Below are 22,026 nucleotides of genomic sequence, written 5' to 3'. Positions count from 1 at the left end.
TATTCGTTCTGATGCGTTTTTCCATTGACTTCAGTTTTTTTAACATACACAAAACGCAGTAGACTGAATTTTTGTGTACGTTAAAAAAAGGATGCGTTCTGAGATGACTGACATGAATAGAGGCTTCTAACCGACCTCTTTTCCTGTCAGTCATCCTGCAGAGCTCGCTGACAGGCAGAGAGCCATGACTAGTCACAGCCCAGATTACTCGTTCCCGGCTCTCTGCTTGTATCATGCGCCAAAATAATAGACCGTTTCAGCAGCTAGACTTCTACAGAAGACATAGAACACAGGGTGAGGAAGCATTTTGGCATCTTCTGGGCGCCGCTAGTAGCGTTAGGGTGGTATTACACGGGCTGATAGGGGCCCGATAATACCTGTAAACGAGCGCCAATCTGCTAGATCAGCTGACAGGCCGCTTTGTAGCTAAAGTGCGCGGGACCCGGGGAGAAGTGGACCGCAGCAGCAGCCCTGGAGCCTGAATAGGTAATGTATATTGTCAGTCGCTGTCCGTGCACTGCTACTACACGTTGCGCAGTCGGCGCTCGACAAATATAGGTCAGAACCTATATCAATGATCAGCCGATGATTGTTGTCATCGGCTGATTGTTGTATTTTTTACATGGAGCGATAATCGACCGAATCGGGACGATTCGGCCGATTATCGTTTCGTGTTAATAGTACCCTTACCGGGAAAATCTAAGTTAATGGTTTGCTTTCTCTTTTACAAGTCTATGGCACTATACATTCTTCCAGAGGAATGAAAATCCGCCTCAAGAATGGAGCGCCATAAACTGGAATAGAAATCAGTACCACAGCAGATTTCACTGTGATACTCCCGGCATGAAATCTACTGCAGATATGGTGTGTGTGGATGTACCCTTATAAACCTATGGTAAGTTTGAACCTGAACCAGAATCGGATGGTGTAGCTGTATCTTTTTATTTTTCCAGGCTGCGTTATCAACAGCTGCACCATGCGGGTCTGGTTCTGGAACTTACTGTAAGGGTAGCTTCACACTTACCGGATTCGCAGCGGATTTCATGCTGCAAGTTGTGGGTATGTAACCCCATTGCAAATCACACTACCAAACTCTGTGTATATACAGACAGATAGATATGTACTTACATACATTTATATTTACAGTATATATATATATATATATATATATATATATATACACACACACACATATATATATAAATACACGCACATATACATATACACACACACACTATACTTGTATACTACACAGTATGGACATCACACATACATAGAACACAACCAGCACACTATACATAACATAGTACAACACACATACCTTTGCACTCTTTACACACAAATATAGTGCAGTAACTTTAGGGTTAAATCATCAGGCAGAGGTCCTATGCTAATAACCCTCCCCCACCCCCTCCTCCTGACTGAAGCTGCAGAATATTGTGAGCTATGGGGAAAGAATGAAAGTTAGAGGGAAGATAGAGAAAGCTGCCCCCACCCCACAATTACATACACCCCAACACTACACTGCTGACCCCCCCCCCCCCCCCCCCTCCAGACAGCAGCAGCACTTACACAGACGCTCTCTTCAGCTGTGTGCAGGCCGGGTCGGGGGAGGAGACGTTCTCACACTGGAGCTGCTGCCTGTGTTCTGAATGATCAGCAGAGCAGCAGGGGGAAATGTTGGGGAGTCCCTGCTGCCTCCTCTATCACACAAAGGAGCCCCCAGGAGCAGGGGCGCCGCAATGATGAGGCGACCTGAATCGTCTGCCTCAGGCGGCGCCACCAGCTGTCACCATGGGGGCGGCATTCAGTGGCAGATTATAATATGAGCGGTTCGGGCGGCCGCCCACATTATAATCCGCCACTGACTGTACCCAGGGCCGCTTTAACCAGAGGGCACATGGTGCACGTGCACCGGGCCCACTGGTTAAAGGGGCCCCCCCCCGAGCAGGCCGGCCGTTGCTATGTGCGACCAATGCGGTCGCACAGGGCTCCGGCCACCAGCCTGTCATGGGGGAGCGCCATGGATGGGTAATCTACTTACCCCTCCATGGCGCCCCCTGCAGGGCCCCCCCCCCGTCCGCCGCTGCCCCCGTCCGCTGCTGCTGCGGCGCTTCAGCGCTGCAGCAGCAGCGACACTGACAGAGAGAGAGCCATTGGCTCCCTCCCTGTCAGTCACTCTTGTGGCCGCACTTCCTGCGGTCACAAGAGGCCGCGCTCTCCCTCTAGCGCCCGACGTCACTGGAGCGTCGGCGCGAGGGTGAGGGGAGTGCAGCCTCTTGTGACTGCAGGAAGTGCGGCCACAGGAGGGAAGAGAAGAGGAACGCGTGGACCCAGGTGAGTAACAGTGTTTGTTTTTTTCAATGTTATATAGCAGGGGGAGCTATATACTATGGGGGGGCACAGGGGGCTATATACTATGGGGGAGAACAGGGGGCTATATACTATGGGGGAGAACGGGGGCTATATACTATTGGGGAGCACAGGGGGGCTATATACTATGGGGGAGCACAGGGGAGCTATATACTGTGGGGGAGCACAGGGGGCTATATACTATGGGGGAGCACAGGGGGCTATATACTATGGGGGAGCACAGGGGGCTATATACTATGGGGGAGCACAGGGGAGCTATATACTATGGGGTAGCTATATACTATCAGGGAGCACAGGGGGGCTATATACTATGGGGGAGAACGGGGGCTATATACTATTGGGGAGCACAGGGGGCTATATACTATGGGGGAGAACGGGGGCTATATACTATTGGGGAGCACAGGGGGCTATATACTATGGGGGAGCACAGGGGGCTATATACTATGGGGGAGCACAGGGGGCTATATACTATGGGGGAGCACAGGGGGCTATATACTATGGGGGAGCACAGGGGAGCTATATACTATGGGGGAGCACAGGGGGCTATACACTATGGGGGAGCACAGGGGAGCTATATACTATTGGGGAGCACAGGGGAGCTATATACTATTGGGAAGCACAGGGGGCTATATACTATTGGGGAGCACAGGGGAGCTATATACTATGGGGGAGCACAGGGGAGCTATATACTTTGGGGGAGCACAGGGGGCTATATACTATGGGGGAGCACAGGGGGCTATATACTATGGGGGAGCACAGGGGCTTTATACTATGGGGGAGCACAGGGGAGCTATATACTATGGGGGAGCACAGGGGGCTATATACTATGGGGGAGCACAGGGGAGCTATATACTATGGGGGAGCACAGGGGGCTATACACTATGGGGGAGCACAGGGGAGCTATATACTATTGGGGAGCACAGGGGAGCTATATACTATTGGGAAGCACAGGGGGCTATATACTATTGGGGAGCACAGGGGAGCTATATACTATGGGGGAGCACAGGGGAGCTATATACTATGGGGGAGCACAGGGGAGCTATATACTATGGGGAGCACAGGGGGCTATATACTACTGGGGAGCACAGGGGGCTATATACTACTGGGGAGCACAGGGGGCTATATACTATGGGGGAGCACAGGGGGCTATATACTATGGGGGAGCACAGGGGGTTATATACTATTGGGGAGCACAGGTTAGCTATATACTATTGGGGAGCACAGGGGCTATATACTATTGGGGAGCACAGGGGAGCTATATACTATTGGGGAGCACAGGGGTCTATATACTATGGGGGAGAGCACAGGGGGCTATATATTATGGAGAGCACAGGGGGGCTATATACTATTGAGGGGGAGCACAGGGGGGCTATATACTATTGGGGGAGAGCACAGGGGGGCTATATACTATTGTGGGAGAGCACAGGGGGGCTATATACTATTGGGGGAGAGCACAGGGGGCTATATACTATTGTGGGAGAGCACAGGGGGGCTATATACTATTGTGGGAGAGCACAGGGGGGCTATATACTATTGTGGGAGAGCATAGGGGGGCTATATACTATTGGGGGAGAGCACAGGGGGGCTATATACTATTGTGGGTGAGCACAGGGGGCTATATACTACTGGGGAGAGTGCACAGGGGGGCTATATACTAATGGGGGAGCGCACAGGAGGGCTGTATATAACTGGAGGAGCACATGAGGGTCTATATACTACAGGGACACCTTTAAAACTATGGAGGCACAGAGGGGTGTAACTATGTAGGGGTACAGAGGGGTGTTACTACTGTATAGGGGTACAAGGGACCTAACTACTGTATGTGTTGGAGCCTAAAATATTTGTCTGGCAGATTCTGGAGAGAAGATTCACAGCCAGGAGAAGACTTCAAGGTGGCCCAGGCTGGATGGAGAGAAAAAGAAAAGGTGACAGACTCTGATCGGAGAAGACGCCTCCGGTGAGTCACTGGATGTAACTGCACTCTGTTATAGGCTTGTACTGATAGGGGTCATGGTGTGGCGGTATTATGTAATGGTATCAATGGTGATATCTTTCTGTTTTGTTTAGTGCAGTTTTTATGTAATATGTAATCACTGAATGGTGGAAATAGTGTTATAAGGTAACTACTGTATGTACTGGGGCTCTTGATACAGTGTGGGGGCAAATTCAGTACATTATACAATGTGCAGAAAGGTAAGGGGGGGCCCACTCTTGAGGGCTGTGCACTGGGCCCACCAATGTATTAAAACGGCCCTGACTGTACCATGTACTGGAGCCCCCCGCCCCCGGGCAGTATCTGTAATGAGATGCTGTGAGCGGGGGAGACTGTATTCATAAGCGCCGCGCTGTACTAAATCAGCCGCGCGGTGCTGATACTACAGTGCGGCGCTTATGAATACAGTCCCCCCCGCTCCCAGCATCTCATTACAGATACTTCCCGGGGGCGGGGGGGCTCCAGTACATGCATTCCACGTCCGTGATCCGTCAGGATCACGGAACGTGGGAATGCAGCCTTAGTCCCCCGGCTGATGTGCGGCTGCCCGGGGTGTCCCGTCCTGTCCCCGGCAGCGCGCGCATCAGAGAGCTCCCCGTGCGCCGGAAGTCACAGGCACAGGCGCACGGGGAGCTCTGTGATGCGCACGCTGCCGGGGACAGGACGGGACACCCCGGGCAGCCGCACATCAGCCGGGACCAGACCAGAGAGGCTCGACGGGGGAACGGAGGGCAGGTGAGTTGTGTGCTGTTTTTTGTTTTTGTTTTATCTGCTGTGCAGGGGGGGGGGGGGGGGGAGAGGGGGACCATCTATAAGGTAGGGGGGGGAAGGGGGCCATCTATAAGGGAGGGGGGAAAGAGGGGGACGATCTATAAGGGAGGGGGGAAAGAGGGGGACGATCTATAAGGGGGGGGGACCATCTATAAGGGAGGGGGAGAGGGAAGAGGGGGACCATCTATAGGGGGGGGGCCATCTATAAGGGAGGGGGGAAAGAGGGGGACCATCTATAAGGGGGGGACCATCTATAAGGGGGGGAGAGAGGGAAGAGGGGGACCAACTATAAGGGGGGGGAAGAGGGGGACCATCTATAAGGGGGGAAGAGGGGGACCATCTATAAGGGAGGGGAAAGAGGGGGACCATCTATAAGGGAGGGGGGAGAGGGGGACCATCTATAAGGGAGGGGGGAGAGGGGGACCATCTATAAGGGGGGGAGAGGGGGACCATCTATAAGGGAGAGGGGACCATCTATAAGGGGGGGAAGAGGGGGACCATCTATAAGGGGGGAAGAGGGGGACCATCTATAAGGGGGGAAGAGGGGGACCATCTCCTAAAAGATCAGCACCCTCCTCTCCTGACATCCTCTGTGCTGCTGGGACTTCTCCTATAGGATTAGCACCCTCCTCTCCTGACATCCTCTGTGCTGCTGGGACCTCTCCTATAGGATTAGCCCCCTCCTCTCGTGACATCCTCTGTGCTGCTGGGACCTCTCCTATAAAGTCAGCCTCCTCCTCTCCTGACATCCTCTGTGCAGCAAGGGACCAAACATTATGTTTATTGGGGACAGCAGGGGGGGGGGGGGGCAGTAGTGGATTATAATGTGGGCGGATTGACGGGGGGGGGGGGGGGGCGTCATTCTATAGTTCGCCTCGGGCAGCAGAGAGGCTAGAATCACCCCTGCCCAGGAGACAGGAACTGTGTGTAAGGGGGGGCTTTGAAGTCCAAGCCTCCTGCTCTGTGCAGAACGTCACTAATGCTGTGTGGTGAGGGAGGGCGCCCCCTAGCTGTCAGCGCCCCGTGCAGTGGCCCCGCCTGCACGGTGCTAGAAACGGCCCTGCAGTTAGCTGATAGACAGGGGCTACAGAAGCTCAACACTACCTGTTCTGGATTTCAGTATAGCTGGGTGGTAGCAATAACCGCAGGAGGGTAACAGAAGTAGTTAGGCTGGGGAACAAACAGGCCAAACTAAGCTGAAGCCGAAAGAAGCAAATGATTGCTGAAGGCACTGAAATGGTTAAGGAGTAGTGTTGAGAGGATCTGTCAAACTGGTCGGGTTCGGAAACATTCTCCGAACCCAATAGCTTGGCATTTGATTCCCGGCAGCTGCGGAAGTTGGATGCATCCCTAGGGCTGCCAGGAAAATATGGACATAGTCTATGGCCTTCTAACTTCCGACTATGGCTATCCCACTTCCAGCTGGGGTAGTTTGGCAGATTCCTGTTTATGTTATTAGATACTGTGCAGTTTTTGCCCTTTTAAAAGGAACCAATCAGCATAATCAACTGGGTCTTCTATGGTGTTGGGGGTTCCGGTCTCCACAGTCTTCGTGTCCAGTAAAACGCATTTTAATCTTGTGCGTGAGGCCAGGGGAGAGCCGTGAACTAGTCATCTGGCTGTGACTAGTCACAGCTCTCTGTCCTGTCAGCCTGATTGACAGGTTAGTGATCCTATTAGACAAAATGATTTTTTTCATTTTCTTCAATTGACTATTGCATACAAGCACTTTTGCAATCGACCTGAAATCTTTCACGAAAATACATGGAACAATAATCATTAGGTATGATGCAATTATAATCATTAGTATACTCTAGTATATGAACAATCGTAATAACAAAAAAACGAAAAGATTTGCGAACAATTAGCGATAAAATTAATGATGACCTTATGGTCAGCTCAAATGATACGATCAACAACATACATACAAAATTTTTTTTTTTAGTTATTTCATCCTTGCCTGCATTCATGCGGAAAAATTATCCCCTAAATTATAACAATATAATGATTTTTCACACAATAATCTTTCTGTCTAATAGGGCCCTTATTCCAGCATTGGTGGTTGATTCCAGTACGTCATAGTTGACAGCTTTCACCACACCCGTCTAGTTTCTTCAGCTATCCTTAGCCAGGCTGCAGATGGTTTAGACTAAGTAGTGAAGGACAGTTGCCTTCTCCATGTATCTCCTTTTGCTGCCACTCTTTGCTTTTATCTAGTCTGGGACTCTTGCAACTAGTTCTGGTGTTTTGGATTGGATTTCTTGGTATTTTTACCTCCTTACCTGTCTTTCTTACCTCTTTCTTTTGCTGCTGTTTTTGTACTGTTCTACAATCTCCACTTTGACCTGTATCTGCATGACTTTTCTTTATTTTGTTTGTCTGTCTTGTCTCTGTGTTTTACTTACCAAGCTTAGGGACTGTCGCCCAGTTGTCATAGTTTGTCTGGGATTGTGCTGGAAAGTAGGCAGAGATAGTCTTGGGGAGCCTAGTGTTAGGGCTGTCTGTCCATCCAGGTCCACTTACATCCACTGAATATGGTAACCTAGTGTCATGAATGCAACTTTGGCGCAGTCCTCGGTGCGTAAGGTGCGACCGAGACTGCGCTTTTGGCCATAATCTTCTATTTATTCTGTGTTTTGTTTGCCTTTTGTTTTTGCCAGTCTGAACTGTGTCTTATTCCTTCTGGTCTGCTAATTGTTTTCCCTGCCCCACCCATGTCTGTTCTTCTAAGCTTCCCTGGTCATGTAATGGTTAACCTGCCTTTGCCTCAGTGATTGACAGCTGGTCACTCCTATCATCTTCTGGACTTGGTTCCTGGTGTCCTATTTAAGATTTCTGTTTCTGCCTGTGCCTGGCCGGTTATTGACTTAGTCTCTGCCTGCTTGTGGTTCTGTTTCTTTGCTTCTCCTGATTTCTGCCTTGTATCTTTTGACCTCGCTTGCTTGCTGGTTGCCCCTGACCTTGTTGCCTGTTTTCTGACTACGCTTTTGGATCCGATTTTGTACTTTTGCTGCCAGACTGTTGTGACCCGGATTGCTGACCATTCTTATTGTGTTTGTTCATTTTGTCTTGTCCATTGTTTCACGTATCCAGGCCAGGGATCGCCGCCAACTTGTCCGCTGCCATTTTAGGGCAGATTGCGGCAATTAGGTAGGGACAGTGGGCGGGGCTGAGCTCAGGGCTCACTGTCTCTGTGTGTCTGGTGTGACTGGTCCTGACACCTAGGTTACAGAATTTCACGTTTTCATATGTTTTTCTGATTTATGCCACAGAAATAAAGCAATAGGCTGACACATTGTGAGATTTTTTGCCAACAAACACTATAATAAGTTTCCCAAATTCATTATAATGAAGTTGTTTTCTTAGAAAAATGGATCGGCTTTTCACATCTAACAATTCAGTCTCTTTCCGGTATAACACTGGCATTATTAATGATAAGAGGCGTCCGATACCAGATGAATAATTTCTGACGGCTCGCGACTTGTGCACTAAACAGTCATTATGGTGCAGCGATGTCAATCTCTTCAAGAATTTATATGTGCAGTGGAGATAGTTCTTAAGAGGGAGGAAGAAATTTACAGTGTTCAACGTTTTCAAAGCTTTATGTTAAAGAGAATTTGTTATGACACTAAAAGTTTTTAGTGTAATAAAAAAGTAAGGTGCTTAGTTGGCAGAAGCTAAGCACAAGATGTCTCCACTGAATTATTTGCTTTCCATAATAAACTCCATCCGGATTCTTTCTTAGGTATTTACATTTTTATATCTTTTTGTTGGTGTTATTGGTTTAGTTGTGGAAGTAGTAGCAGAGTTTGGATGATTTGGTGCTAGCTATCAAATGCTATTCAGTGTGATAAAATGCAATAAAAGTTTCCATACGAAAACAGTTCACAAATGGAAGGAGGTATACAAATACAAATTCATGTTTTTGCTTATTTATCAATGCACATTCTATGGGTCAAATCTGTATTTGGAAGCCCTGGAGTTTTCACATTTGCAATATGTTCCATTCGGAATCATCTCCTTTTGCATAACCAAAAGGCAAATAATTGATGCTGTGTCTTTCTGAAAAAAAAAAGGCCTATTAATGTGAATGTAATGTCATGTGGGAGATCTAATTTGAAATAGCAGCAATCTTATCCTATAATGTAACCAACATGCCACTAGACTCTGGGTAGAAGCAAGCCATGAAACAGCCGTGTCACAGAGCAGCCATTGTCTGTGATGTTCACCCAGCCGATACTGCAGTACCGGCTGGATGAACATCACTTCATATTAACTGGAATGCGGGCACATTTGGGTGTGCCCATGCTCTAATTAACCATAGTAAACAATGTAAAGTACGGCCGTGAGCCGTACTTACATTGTGTGCACTGCTTATTTTGTTTGGCTATTCTCTGAATTGCGGCCTGTTTACAGAATGTATACACTGTGGCCATTGTTCCATAGAAAACAATGTTATTTCAGACTTTAGATAAATAGCGGCTTGTGTTGCAATCTGCAATAACAGCCGTTATTTATTGAAAAAATACATTGTGTGAACAGGGTCTCTATCTGCAAAGCACTAAAGCCTCTATTACATGGGGAGATGGAGAGAAACAAACGAGCACTACCAGCTCGTTACCGCTCGCTGCCGACAATATTGCATGCGGCGCCAGGGGGTGCCGTCAGATCGCTGCTATATTAGTCGTTTGTCTTTTAACATGTTGAAAGACAAACGACAGTAACTATTAGCCGACTATGTCGGCTGATCGTTGCCTTCTATTACACAGGACGATTATTGGCCATAACGGGCGATGTTGGCCGAATATGCCCGATAATCATTCCATGTAATAAAGCCTTAAGATGGAGCATGGTGTAGGACAGCAGACCACAAACTATGACAGATGTCTGGGAAGGGTGAAGCATAGTCATCCAGCTAGATCTGTGCCAGGAGAACATGTCAGGACAAGAAAAGCAAAGACAAGTATAACCAAGGACAGGCTAAAGGGCCAAAAGCTAGGAGGTCACATATGTGTAAATTCAGTAGCCATGGGAAACTGGGTTAACAGTTAAACAGCAAATAGACTTCCTCTCTTTTATTTCATTCTTTTCAAACATCATTTTTAAAAAGGAGCTTGAGAGTCTTTGTTTTGTTTTTTTGTTTTTTCTATATGCTGTCATCGTCAGTATCCAGGGGTTTCTTCTACATGATCCACAATTGTAGTTCAAATAAAGAAGCATCACAAGGTTGGTGTAAAGTGTGCTGACTACAGTGTTGGGCTTTTAACAGTCCAACAGTAAAAGTCAGGAGGTTTTATATCTTAGCAAAATTAGTAGTCAAGTGGTTATCAGGTTATTAGGTCCATAGTCAAAGCCAATGGCTGTATTCATGTTTTTCAGACAGTCCTTGGGCTGCATCAACCTTCTCTAGGCAGCAGGATTCCAATGCCTATCATTCAGGTCCATGCAAAGCCAAACTTTTGACATATTCGCTCCTCTCTACAGCACACAATTTGGATACTAAGTCAGAGACCTGATTGGCTTAGCATTGGAAACCAGTATTCCTGAAAGAGAGACTTATGGCAATGGCATCCTCAGGATGCCACTGCGCCTCGCACTATGATAGCTAACAGGAATATCTCCTATCCTTGCCATTTAACACCCTATCAATTAAACTTTCTCCTCTCCAAAACTGTGTGTTCAGGGTGAAGGTTCAAGTGAAACAAACAAATGTAAAAGATTTTTTAAAAAGTGCTAAAAAGTTTATTAATGCGGTACTATCAGCAGGTTCGGGCCAGTGAACCTGCTAATAGGAGCCAGCTGCTCTTTACCTCTGGACTCCTTTGCCGTCCTCCGTATACTGGTGCAGTCAGGTATACCGGCATTTTCGGCTGCAGAGCATTTGGGGCGTTCCTCATGTTCCGGAGCACCTGCTTGGGCTGTCTAGCCTGCCGCCTCATGGCCCACCCCACTATGCATATTCATATATGCATAGCTAGGCTGCTTGTTACGGCGCATGTGCAGGGGGCAGCCTGTAACAAGCGGCCTAACTATGCATATATGAATATTCATAGTGAGGCAGGCTGAGAGGCGGCAGGCTAGGCGTGCCAAGCGGATGCTCCGGGATGCTTTTATACCGGATCACACCGGTATACGGAGGACGGCAAAGGGAATCCGGAGGTAAAGAGCGGCTTGCTCGTATCAGCAGGTTCACTGGCCTAAACCTGCTGATAGTGCCGCTTTAGGGGTGCCTTCACACACAACGGATCAGCTGCGGATCCAGTGTCAGTGCATCCCTATGAGAATACAAACTTGCAGCCGCTGATTGGCTGAGTGAGACGTCCTGCCGAGAACCCCCGAAGATGTCAATCCCTCTGCGAGTATGTACTGTGTTCTCAAAGGAATGCACTGACACTGGATCCGCAGCAGATTTCGCTGTGAATCCGCATAGTGAAATCCGCTGCGGATTCGGTGTGAGAAGGTGTTTTTTATTAACGTATAAAGTTGTTAGCACTTTTAATCTTTTACATTCATTTTTTTCTGTCTTGGACTGGAATCCTATACACCCAGTTTCGGAGAGGAGGACGTTTCATTCATATATTCCCAAAGTGGTTACCTAGGAAGCTTCAGTCCTATTGCATGCTGTGTTGAGTGTTGTGCTTTGCATTTGCACAACCCCATCAGGTCAGAGCAGTGCTTGAAGATGGCAAGGTCTATTCGCTGAAACGTTGCTCCTGGTATTTGTGTGCTGCACTTGATTGTTTTGAAGATTTGATGGAATAAACACCACTTTTTTCACGTTATATCTCGAGTGCTGTGGACTATCTACTACCTACTTATAGCCTCCTTGGTCAGGACTAGATCTTCTGGCACCACCTGACATCGGAATGCTGATGAAATATTTTCTACATATCTATCTATCTGTCTATCTATCTAGTCCGCAAAAATCCGCAGCACTCCAACATGTGGCAGAAAAGATTTATTCCATCAATCACAGGTACAAAACAGCTACGTTTCAACTCTCTCACAGAGTCATTCTCAAGCATTGTGGGAACATCCGGTGTACATATTTATAAGGCTAATCTATTAGCATATAAAATTACCCAATTGTGATTTAAGAAGTAAACAATCGATAAAAATACATAATAAATATCTTAATAAAGTGCATCAATGTAAACTCACATAATCGGAGTGTAATCACCAAGAACATATGGCGCATGCGTGGGGGAAGTACCACTTCTTAGCAACCACTAGCCAACGGGAATAGAAAAAAAGGTGTACATAGCAACTAAGTGGCTCAGAGTAGAATAAACAGAATACCATAGTCTTTAATATAGGTACAGTGCAGCTTGCCTCGGACTGCGAAACACCCGGAAATCCCATCAAGAGGTCTGCAGAAAAGAGCTGTGTTCGGCACCCGGGACCGGGCGATTCACACAACTCCTCCAATTCACACAACTCCTCCGGTGCATCTGCATCCATCGCTGGTGCTCTGGAATATCTGCTTGACCTCTCCGGGACAGCGCTTGGGGAACACTTGTCATGTCGGCTCGGCACAAAGATAGAGGATAAAGAGGCAATTCTGTGTATTAAAGTAAAAACATCCTGAGTGGTTCCTGAGTGGCTCCTTGATTTGCCGAACATCTAAAAAGAAAAATATATATAATTAAAATCCGAGCAATGACAACATTGCACTTACACATCGATAAACAATCATGTAAACATTTTATGTAAACTTCTTATGGTGTACCCTAAATTCAACATTTAGACCTTTAGGTTTTAGGGTCTGCAACTCATAAATCCATTTAAGTTCCTTCTTCATCAAGATATTTAGTCAATCCCCTCCACGTTTCAGAGGCGGAACATGATCAATCAACATGAATTTAAGGTCTTTCTCTCCATGACCCATCTCTGAAAAGAGTTTGGAGACTGGTAAACCCAGTCTCTGCCTTCTAATGGTATATCGGTGGTGATTGATCCGGGTCTTAAAATCACATTTTGTCTCACCAACATACAGTAGCTGCCAGGGGCACCAAAGAACATAGACCACATACTCAGAGGTACACGTTAGATAATTAGAGAATGAATATTTTTTCTTCGTGCCTGGGTGAATAAATTCAGACCCTGCAACAAGGGAATGACCCCTTCTTTTGTGCCATCAAAAAAGTTTGCTTATGTTGCTTATTGAGTGTGATATATGTTTTTTAACCACATACTGCACAGCACCTTGGTGATTACACTCCGATTATGTGAGTTTACATTGATGCACTTTATTAAGATATTTATTATGTATTTTTATCGATTGTTTACTTCTTAAATCACAATTGGGTAATTTTATATGCTAATAGATTAGCCTTATAAATATGTACACCGGATGTTCCCACAATGCTTGAGAATGACTCTGTGAGAGAGTTGAAACGTAGTTATTTTGTACCTGTGATTGATGGAATAAATCTTTTCTGCCACATGTTGGAGTGCTGCGGATTTTTGCGGACCGTATTTGGGATCCCTGGCCAAGGGACTTTATCTGTAAGCACCCACTGCATCATTATCGGATGTGCGGCTTTTCTCTGTGCTATCTATCTATCTGTCAATAAATTTAGTATTTTTGTAATAACTCCACCCTAAAGTTACTGTAAACACAGTGAATGAAAAAAAAAATAAAAACAGCAGAATTGTGTTTTACTACCTCCATTAAGATTTAATAGAAGTTAATCACTAAGTTTATATTTAAAAAAAAAAAAATTAAAAGCATTAAAAATATAAAATGCTGTTAAAAATAAAGTGTGCAAAAAAAAATCACTGTCCTTGACGTGGGATGAAAAAAGAACAAATAAAATGACTTGGACATGAAGGTCTCATAAAGGCCAGTCATTACTTATAAAACACATATAAAAACATAAAAAAATTACTCAACACTGAATTTGGACCTTTTAATTTAAGCTAAAAATGGTGTTAAAGGGTTGATGTTTATTTTTCTCTACTCACTGTCAAGACAAAGCGACCAGTTCATTGCTATGAACTTATCTGAGTGGGTTCAAAAGGCCAGTCTTACCTCCGGCACACTTCAAGCTGAAAATATGATAGCATGCCTCATTTGCTGCTATGCATACAACCTGAGAGACAGCCACCTAACAGTTTTAAGGAAGCGCAAGAAGGAATACTATATCTCTTTTACGGCTACGTGTCAGCATGGAACTGATGAATCAGTAATACTGACTCTATTCCAGTTATAAAATCACTGGCATTATAAGCTTCGTAACATTATGAACTTCTTTCTTGCCGATCTCCAATCTCTGGTTATGATTTTAAAATGTTATTTTAATTTTGGGGAATCATTGCGAGACGAACCGATGATTCTTCATATAAATCAATACAGTCACATATAAAACCTATGTTACATTATTTCCACTATGAGGGGGAAAGAGTAAAAAAAATAAATATGTATTTATGAGTATGACGAATATGGGAATAAGCAGACAACAAATACTTTTTCTTTAAAAATAAATAAATAACCAAATAAACCTGCATGGCATGGCTACATTAACCTTTAAAGGACAACTACAGCCAAAATGTATTTTTTAACATGTTATTCCCTAAGCAAAGTTAGACAAATTACTAATGTACACCAATTATGTGAAATGCACATACTGTATAGTGCTATTTCCCCCATTTTAGTAGATCAGACAGGCTTCAATTTCTCTAAAAAATGTGATGTTACGACTATATATCCGACTATTCACCCGGTCTATACCTGAAATCTTCAGCAGGGGGGCAGTAGAAATTACATGTAAAAAAACTTAACTTATCATTTTTACATGTAATTTCTACATATACTGCGGCTCCTGCTGGACGCTTCAGGTATAGACCGGGTCGTCACATCACATTTTTTTTTTTTTTTTTTTATAGAAAATTAACCCTGCCTGAGCTACTAAATTGAGGGAAATAGCACTATATGTGCATTTACCATAATAACTGTACATAAGGAATTTGTCTAACTTAGGTAAAATATTGAGCTCCTGGAGTCCCTTCCCTGGTGCACAACTGTTTCTCATTCTCTTTATTTTAGAGAGTGGGACCGAGATTGGGCTGTTTGCAGTACGCAAACAAAGACTTCTTTTTCCTTATTTTTTTTTTAGCCAATCACAGGACATCACCTCCTTTTCTCTACTATGCCAAGAATTAGTGCACTAGGCTATACAGGGACAATCTATACAGTACACTTCTATATGTTACATGGGTAGAGGAAGGGTTATGGATTAGAGATGAGCGAACTTGCAGCAAGTTCAGGTTTGCATGATTGGCATTTGAAGTGACACTGTGTGATCAGCCAACATAAACGATCTAAATATATACCAACACTCCTGCTTGTAAGACCCATGTGACCCCATTTAGCAGGAAGCACCTGTGCACACATGGCAAGTACCTCCTATTCTCCCTATTCTTCCTGCAGGAGCAATGAAGAGTAGTTAGATCTTGTTCACACTTGTGTTGTTCGGTGGCTCCTTTCACCGCCGACGGCGCCTGCTGGGTTTAGGGGGGGGGAGCTCTTGGGGTTTGGTCCTGTGACATTGGGGTTGCTGGGCCATTTTATGGCCTCCCTTTCCTGCTTGCGCTCGCTCTGCGGGGTTAGCAGTCGCTGACTGACACAGTGTGGAGTTATTGTAGGGACTCTTTGTGGGCCAGGGGACCTGCACGTGGTACATGAGGCAATATGGTTTGATCAAATGATATACCAACATCCTGGCGTTGGTTTTTAAATGTAGCCGAGAGGCATTAGTGTCAGCCATGGGGGTTAGGTGCAGCAGCTCCTTTTTCTTTTGGTCCGCATGAATCATTGAATCATTGTTTTTTGCTGTCTTTCAACATGTCGAAAGACAAACGACTAAGATAGCAACGATCTGCTGCCATCACTTTGTAAAATAGGAGCGGCACTGCTATCTTTTATGGGCTGCCCGGATTATCTGGCGATCACCCGGGCAATTCCCCCCCCCCTCCAGCTCCCCGTGGCCCCTGATTCTTACCCACTTGCTGCCGTCGTGTGTATTAGCGCCGGCAGCAAGGGGGGAACAAGGAGCCCCCTGTAAGGCTATGTTCCAACAACATTGTCTTTTGGCAGTTTTGTGGCACCAAAATATGAGCATTATGAGAGTATTATGATTTTTTTTATTTTTTATCTTTAAATAAATTAATAAACATTATTTTATTCTACTTATTCTGCCCATAGTATGTCATCTAGAGATGTCACAATCTTTACAGTGTATGCAGACAGTGATGTGTGGTTTTTTCTGTTTTCTCCTGGTATCAGCCAGATCTGTAAAAAGTGTTAAAAGAACAATTGTCTGTGTTTGATTGAACTGGATTTCATTGTACAAGGATTGATCCATTAGGATCATTTCTTCATCTATCCATTGTAACAGATTGTACTCCTTAGCATTTTAACTCTTTTAAAAATTGCAGTCAAAGTAGAGGTAATGTAAGAATCATATATAGTAATGGATGAGCAATCTCTTAGTCTTCACATAATTCCCTTGATTTGATAATACTGACACATATGATACCATAATAGGGAGGCCTTATGATGCATGATTTCTAACGGTTTGATTAAACTATATTGGAAAAAAATTCATTTAGAAGCCAGATTCCCCCTTCTATCAAAAATTTAGAATTGTAAAAGTTTTAGAAATGTGAAAATAAAAAGGATAGATGTTCATTGCCCCACATGGAACTAGAGTCGTCCCATCTCCCATTCATAGTTTAATAAATGCAGTTAGAAAACATACATAGATATATGTAGAAATATTTTTATAAAAATATTAAATGACAAGAAAACATATTCTAAAGTCTTCTAGAGCAAGACTAGACTATGTTCACACAACGTGAAATCATGGTCGCCTTTTTGGATGGCTGCCATTTAGGTGCCAAAATAAAGCTGTATTATTCAAATTACTTCTGCAATTTGCATAGTGGTGTTGTATTTTGGTGCTAAAATGTTGTCTGTCCAAAAAGTGGGCAAAAACAGATGTGTGAACATAGCCTAATTTTTTTTATTGTACTATTGATGATTATAAAATAATTACATCTTGAGAGTCAGGCTATGTTTACACAGTGTCTTTTTTGGTTATATTTTGGACTTTTTGGACGGTCACCATTTTGAAGCGAATATAAATCATTTTCCAAACATGTCCATTTTTTTGTTTGTTTGTTTCATAAAGATGGACGAAATACGGCCCAAATGTGTTGGAGCTATGGACAGGGTGTAACTCACCTGTCTAGGGACCTGCCAGTAGCTCATTCTTTGGTTCAAAACCCTGTTGAAATTTAGTGGATGGTGGCCATTTAATGGCAAATAATTGCTGTTGTTTTGAAATAATGGCCGTAATTTGCCGTTAAATTACGTCCATCCACAAAATTTCAACAGATTGTAAACATAGCCTTTTTGTGTTTTTAATCCGCTCTTGTCTTTTTTTTTTTTTTTTTTCAAACTACTGAACAAAATACTTGTGTGAACATAGACTTAAAAATTATACCTATAATGAGGGGGGGGGGGAGAATTAAGACCTTTATTTCATTTCCATCAGAGGATTTGAACCAATGAATGAACTGCTGGCGGTCTCTAGACAGGTGAGTTACCCCTGGACCACAGCTCCAACACATTTGGGCTCTGAGATTCAGCTATATCTAAGCCTTTGTGCTAGACATAACCTGCATACAGAGGACTGATCTGCAATCAGAGACACTGGCTGATAGCAGAGTGAGCAGGAGGCTGGGCAGCAGTGATCGTTCATGAAGGGGAGGAAGGAGTGGTGAGGCATGCAGAGTGTGGCACAAGCAACTACTTTTCGACTCCCTATTACAGTAGGAGACCTTGCGGATCATGTATATCTAATACACCCCCCGAATGTATAATCATACCCACCACCTGATATATACCCCCATTAATAAAATCAAGTTTTCTCCCATCTGTCTATTCCCTGCCAAAATATAATCCCACATATTTCACAGGTGGGCATATAAAGAAACTGTAAAAAGGTTTCCAATCAGGGCATCCTATTCTATTGAATGAAATTGTATCATTGTATTTTTGGGTTGGCTATAGGTCGCCTATAAGTGTAAAAGCAAAATCAACTTCCCATAGCAGTGACTAAAAGATATAGTATTATCACAAAAGTGTGTGATATCCCAGGAATTCAGTGTCAAGTGTAGGAAAGTTTGTCATTTAACGCTCCATTAGAACTTCATCTTTACAGAAATATAGCATCAGTATAATAATATAGTTCTCTTCTAGAAGCCATGAGAAATAGTTTAATGTGCAGATAGAAATTCACTGTCAAAAAAAAAATCTAGTTTTTTTAAGAAGTCTTTGTCTTCTTTATTTTCTTTGCTCCCTCTCCCTTTCTTTTACCTTTTCTCTTTCTTCTTTTAACCCCTTCACCTCAGCCATCCGTATATATACGTTCCTGCTGCAGATGCCCTATGCAGCAGGGACGTATATGTTCCCGACAGTGAGAGGCTTTAGATGTGTGTGGGACGACTGCAGTGAGAGTGGCCCCCACACAATATGTACAGAGCCGAGGATAATGACAGGTAGCTGTGATCCCGCAGCTGCCTGTCATTAACCCCTTAAAAGCATCAATCTATAGCGATCCCGGTGTTTAAGGAAGTCAGTGACAGGTTAAGCACCTGTCACTGACTGATCGGGAACCCCAACAGAAATAAAAACATTATTGTTCCTGCACAGTGATCGGTGTAAACCAGGATTGTTAATTTTTTTAATTATATATCAGAATTTTTTTTAATAAAAAGCAATACAAATTTTTCTTTTACACCAATATGATACTAATTAAAACAAGAGATCATGACACCCCAACCTGCTCTGTAGGCCGGGTGGAACATTGCATTAATTTGACCCAGGCACCAATGACTTCGGTCATTAAGGGGTTAAAAAGAATAAAATATATTTACTAGATCTTATTCCTTTTAACAAGTTTACAGAATGTAAGGAAAATGATGTATATTCCTCCTGTGAAACTGTATGAGTTGTCTAGTTCAGTAGTCTGCTCAATAGTGCTAGACGGGCGTCTGGAGTTTCATTGAGGGTGCGTTCGCACGTACAGGATCTGCAGCAGATCTGCAGCAGATTTGATGGCGCAGATTTGAAGTTGCAGATTCAATGCAAATTTATGGTGCGTTTACACAGACAGATTTATCTGACAGATTTTGGAAGCCAAAGCCAGGAATGGATTTGAAAAGAGGAGAAATCTCAGTCTTTCCTTTATGACCGGTTCCCTGTTTGTGGTCTACTCCTGGCTTTGGCTTAAAAAATCTGCCTGTGTAAACGCACCATAACTCTGGGCCATCAAATCTGCTGTGAATCTGCTGCAGATTCAAATCTGCACCATCAAATCTGCTGCAGATCTGCTGCAGATCCTGTATGTGTGAACGCACCCTAAGGGTAGCTTCACCCGTACCATAACACAGTGGATTTTCTGCTGCGGATCCGCAGCATACTTGACTAAATAAATGAACACAGCATCAAATCCAGATTTGAAGTTGCAGATTCAATACAAAGTAACTCTGGGCCATCAAATCTGCTGCGGATCTGCTGCAGATTCAAATCTGCACCATCAAATCTGCTGCAGATCTGCTTCAGATCCTGTACGTGTGACACAGTAAGGGCGGGTTCACACTACGGAATTCTCGCGGACAATGTCCGTGGAATTCCGTCAGCTGTCCGCCCGTCCGTCAGCTGTCCGCTGCGCCTTTCCGCCGGCCCCATAGACACCATTCTATGGGCCGTCGTATTCCGCTATACGCTGAAAGAAGTGTCATGTCACTTCTATTAGCGGATCGCGGAATACGCCGGCCCATAGAATGGTGTCTATGGAGCCGGCGGAAAAGTGCGGGTGGACAGCTGACGGAATTCCGCGGACATTGTCCGCGAGAATTCCGTAGTGTGAACCCGCCCCAACACAGTGGATTTTCTGCTGCGGATCCGCAGCAGATCCGCAGCACACTTAAATGAATGAATGAGCAGATTTACAGTGTGGATTTAATGTGGTGTTCATTCATTTTGTAGAATCTGCTGCAGATCTGCAGCAGAAAAATCTGCTGCGATACGGTACATGTGAAGCTACCCTAAGGGTACATTCACACTTACCGGATCCGCCGCAGATCCGCAGCAGATTTCATTTAAATAACTGAACACAGCATCAAATCTGCACCATCAAATCTGCTGCGGATCTGCTGCAGATCTGCTGCGGATCCTGTAGGTGTGAACGCACCTATGTATATTTGAGGCTGTATATTTGAGGCTGTATAGCAACCAAAACAAGGAGTGGATTGAAAACACAGAAAGGCTCTGTTCACATAATGTTGTAATTGAGTGGATGGCCGTCATTTAATGGCAAATATTTGCTGTTATTTTAGAACAACGGCTGTTGTATTGAAATAATGGCAGTTATTTACCGTTACATGGCGGCCATCCACTCAATTTCAACATTATGTGAACAGATCCTTTCTGTGTTTTTAATGCACTCCTGGTTTTGGTTGCTATGAGGACCTGACATGAGGACCAAATACAGCCTCATATATACATAGTGTGAACCCAGCCTTCAACACGTACAGGATCCACTGCATATCCGCAGCAGATCTGCAGCAGATTTGATGGTGTGTACAGTTATTTAGATCAAATCTGCTGCAGATCTGCTGCGGATCCGCAGCAGAAAATCTGCTGTGATACCGTGTGTGTGAAGCTACCCTTAGGGTGTCAATCCCGCTGCGAGTATGTGCCCTCATAGGGATTAATGGGACTTGATCCGCAGTGGATCTTGCTGCTAATCCTCTGCGTAAAATCAGCTGCGGATCCAGTAGGTGTGAAGGCACCCTAAAGGAGTTTTCTCATCTCAACTAACATGTTATGCTATGTTCTAGCACAGTATTTTTGCTCAGTTTTTTGGTCAGTATTTTCTAACCAAAACCAGGAATGGATTCAAAACACAGAAAGGCTATGTTCACACACTGTTAAGGGCCGCCATTCAATGACAAATAATGGCCACTATTTCAAAACGATGTCTGTTGTTTTAAAATAACAGCTGTTATTTGCCATAAAATGGCGGCCATCCACTCAATTTCAACAGTGTGTGAACATAGCCATCACCTGGCTTCATGCTTCTCCTGACTCCTCTCTGGTGCTCGTAGGGTTAAGCCTTCAGGTGTTGTAATTGCTCCTGAGGCTTGCTCCTGTCTGAGTACAGGGGAGGGCTCCCTGGCTGCTATTGGTGTCTCATGCTGCTGTCAGACTCCTTGCTCCTATCAGGGGCTGGGGCGGGAGCTCTGGTAGCATTTAAGCTGGTGATTTACACCCTGTAGTTGCCAGTGTATGTTTTCCAGCTACACCAGTGTGTCTATTGTGGTGCCTGTATTTGAGAATTGGAATTGGAATTGGAATCGGAATCAGACTAAGGGCCCTATTCCACCGGATGCTTATCGTTTGCATAATCATTAACGATCTCAAACGACCGCTATTGCGGAAGACCTGAAAACGTTCACTCATTTCCATGGAACGATAATCGTTACTTATGATCGTAATTGCGATTGTTTTTCTTCGCTATTTATTCGCTATTGCGTTCGTATCTATTGCGAACGACCAAACGATGTCTTATTCAATGCGAACAATTTGCGAACGAGCAACATTAAAAATAGGTCCAGGTCTTATAAAGCGATCAACGATTTCTCGTTCGGTCGTTAATCGTTAACTGCATTTCAACCGAACGATTATCGTTTAGATTCGGACAATTTAACGATAATCTGAACGATAATCGTCCGGTGGAATAGGGCCCTTAGACTTTGCCTCATCCTTTTGTACTGTGTTACCTCCTGTGCTCGACCTTGGACTGGACTCTGTTAAC

Source organism: Dendropsophus ebraccatus, chromosome 10 (genome assembly GCF_027789765.1).
Source record: "Dendropsophus ebraccatus isolate aDenEbr1 chromosome 10, aDenEbr1.pat, whole genome shotgun sequence".
NCBI classification, from domain to species: domain Eukaryota; kingdom Metazoa; phylum Chordata; class Amphibia; order Anura; family Hylidae; genus Dendropsophus; species Dendropsophus ebraccatus.
The sequence above is the reverse complement of the archived record's forward strand: the minus strand, read 5'-3'. Positions refer to the sequence as shown.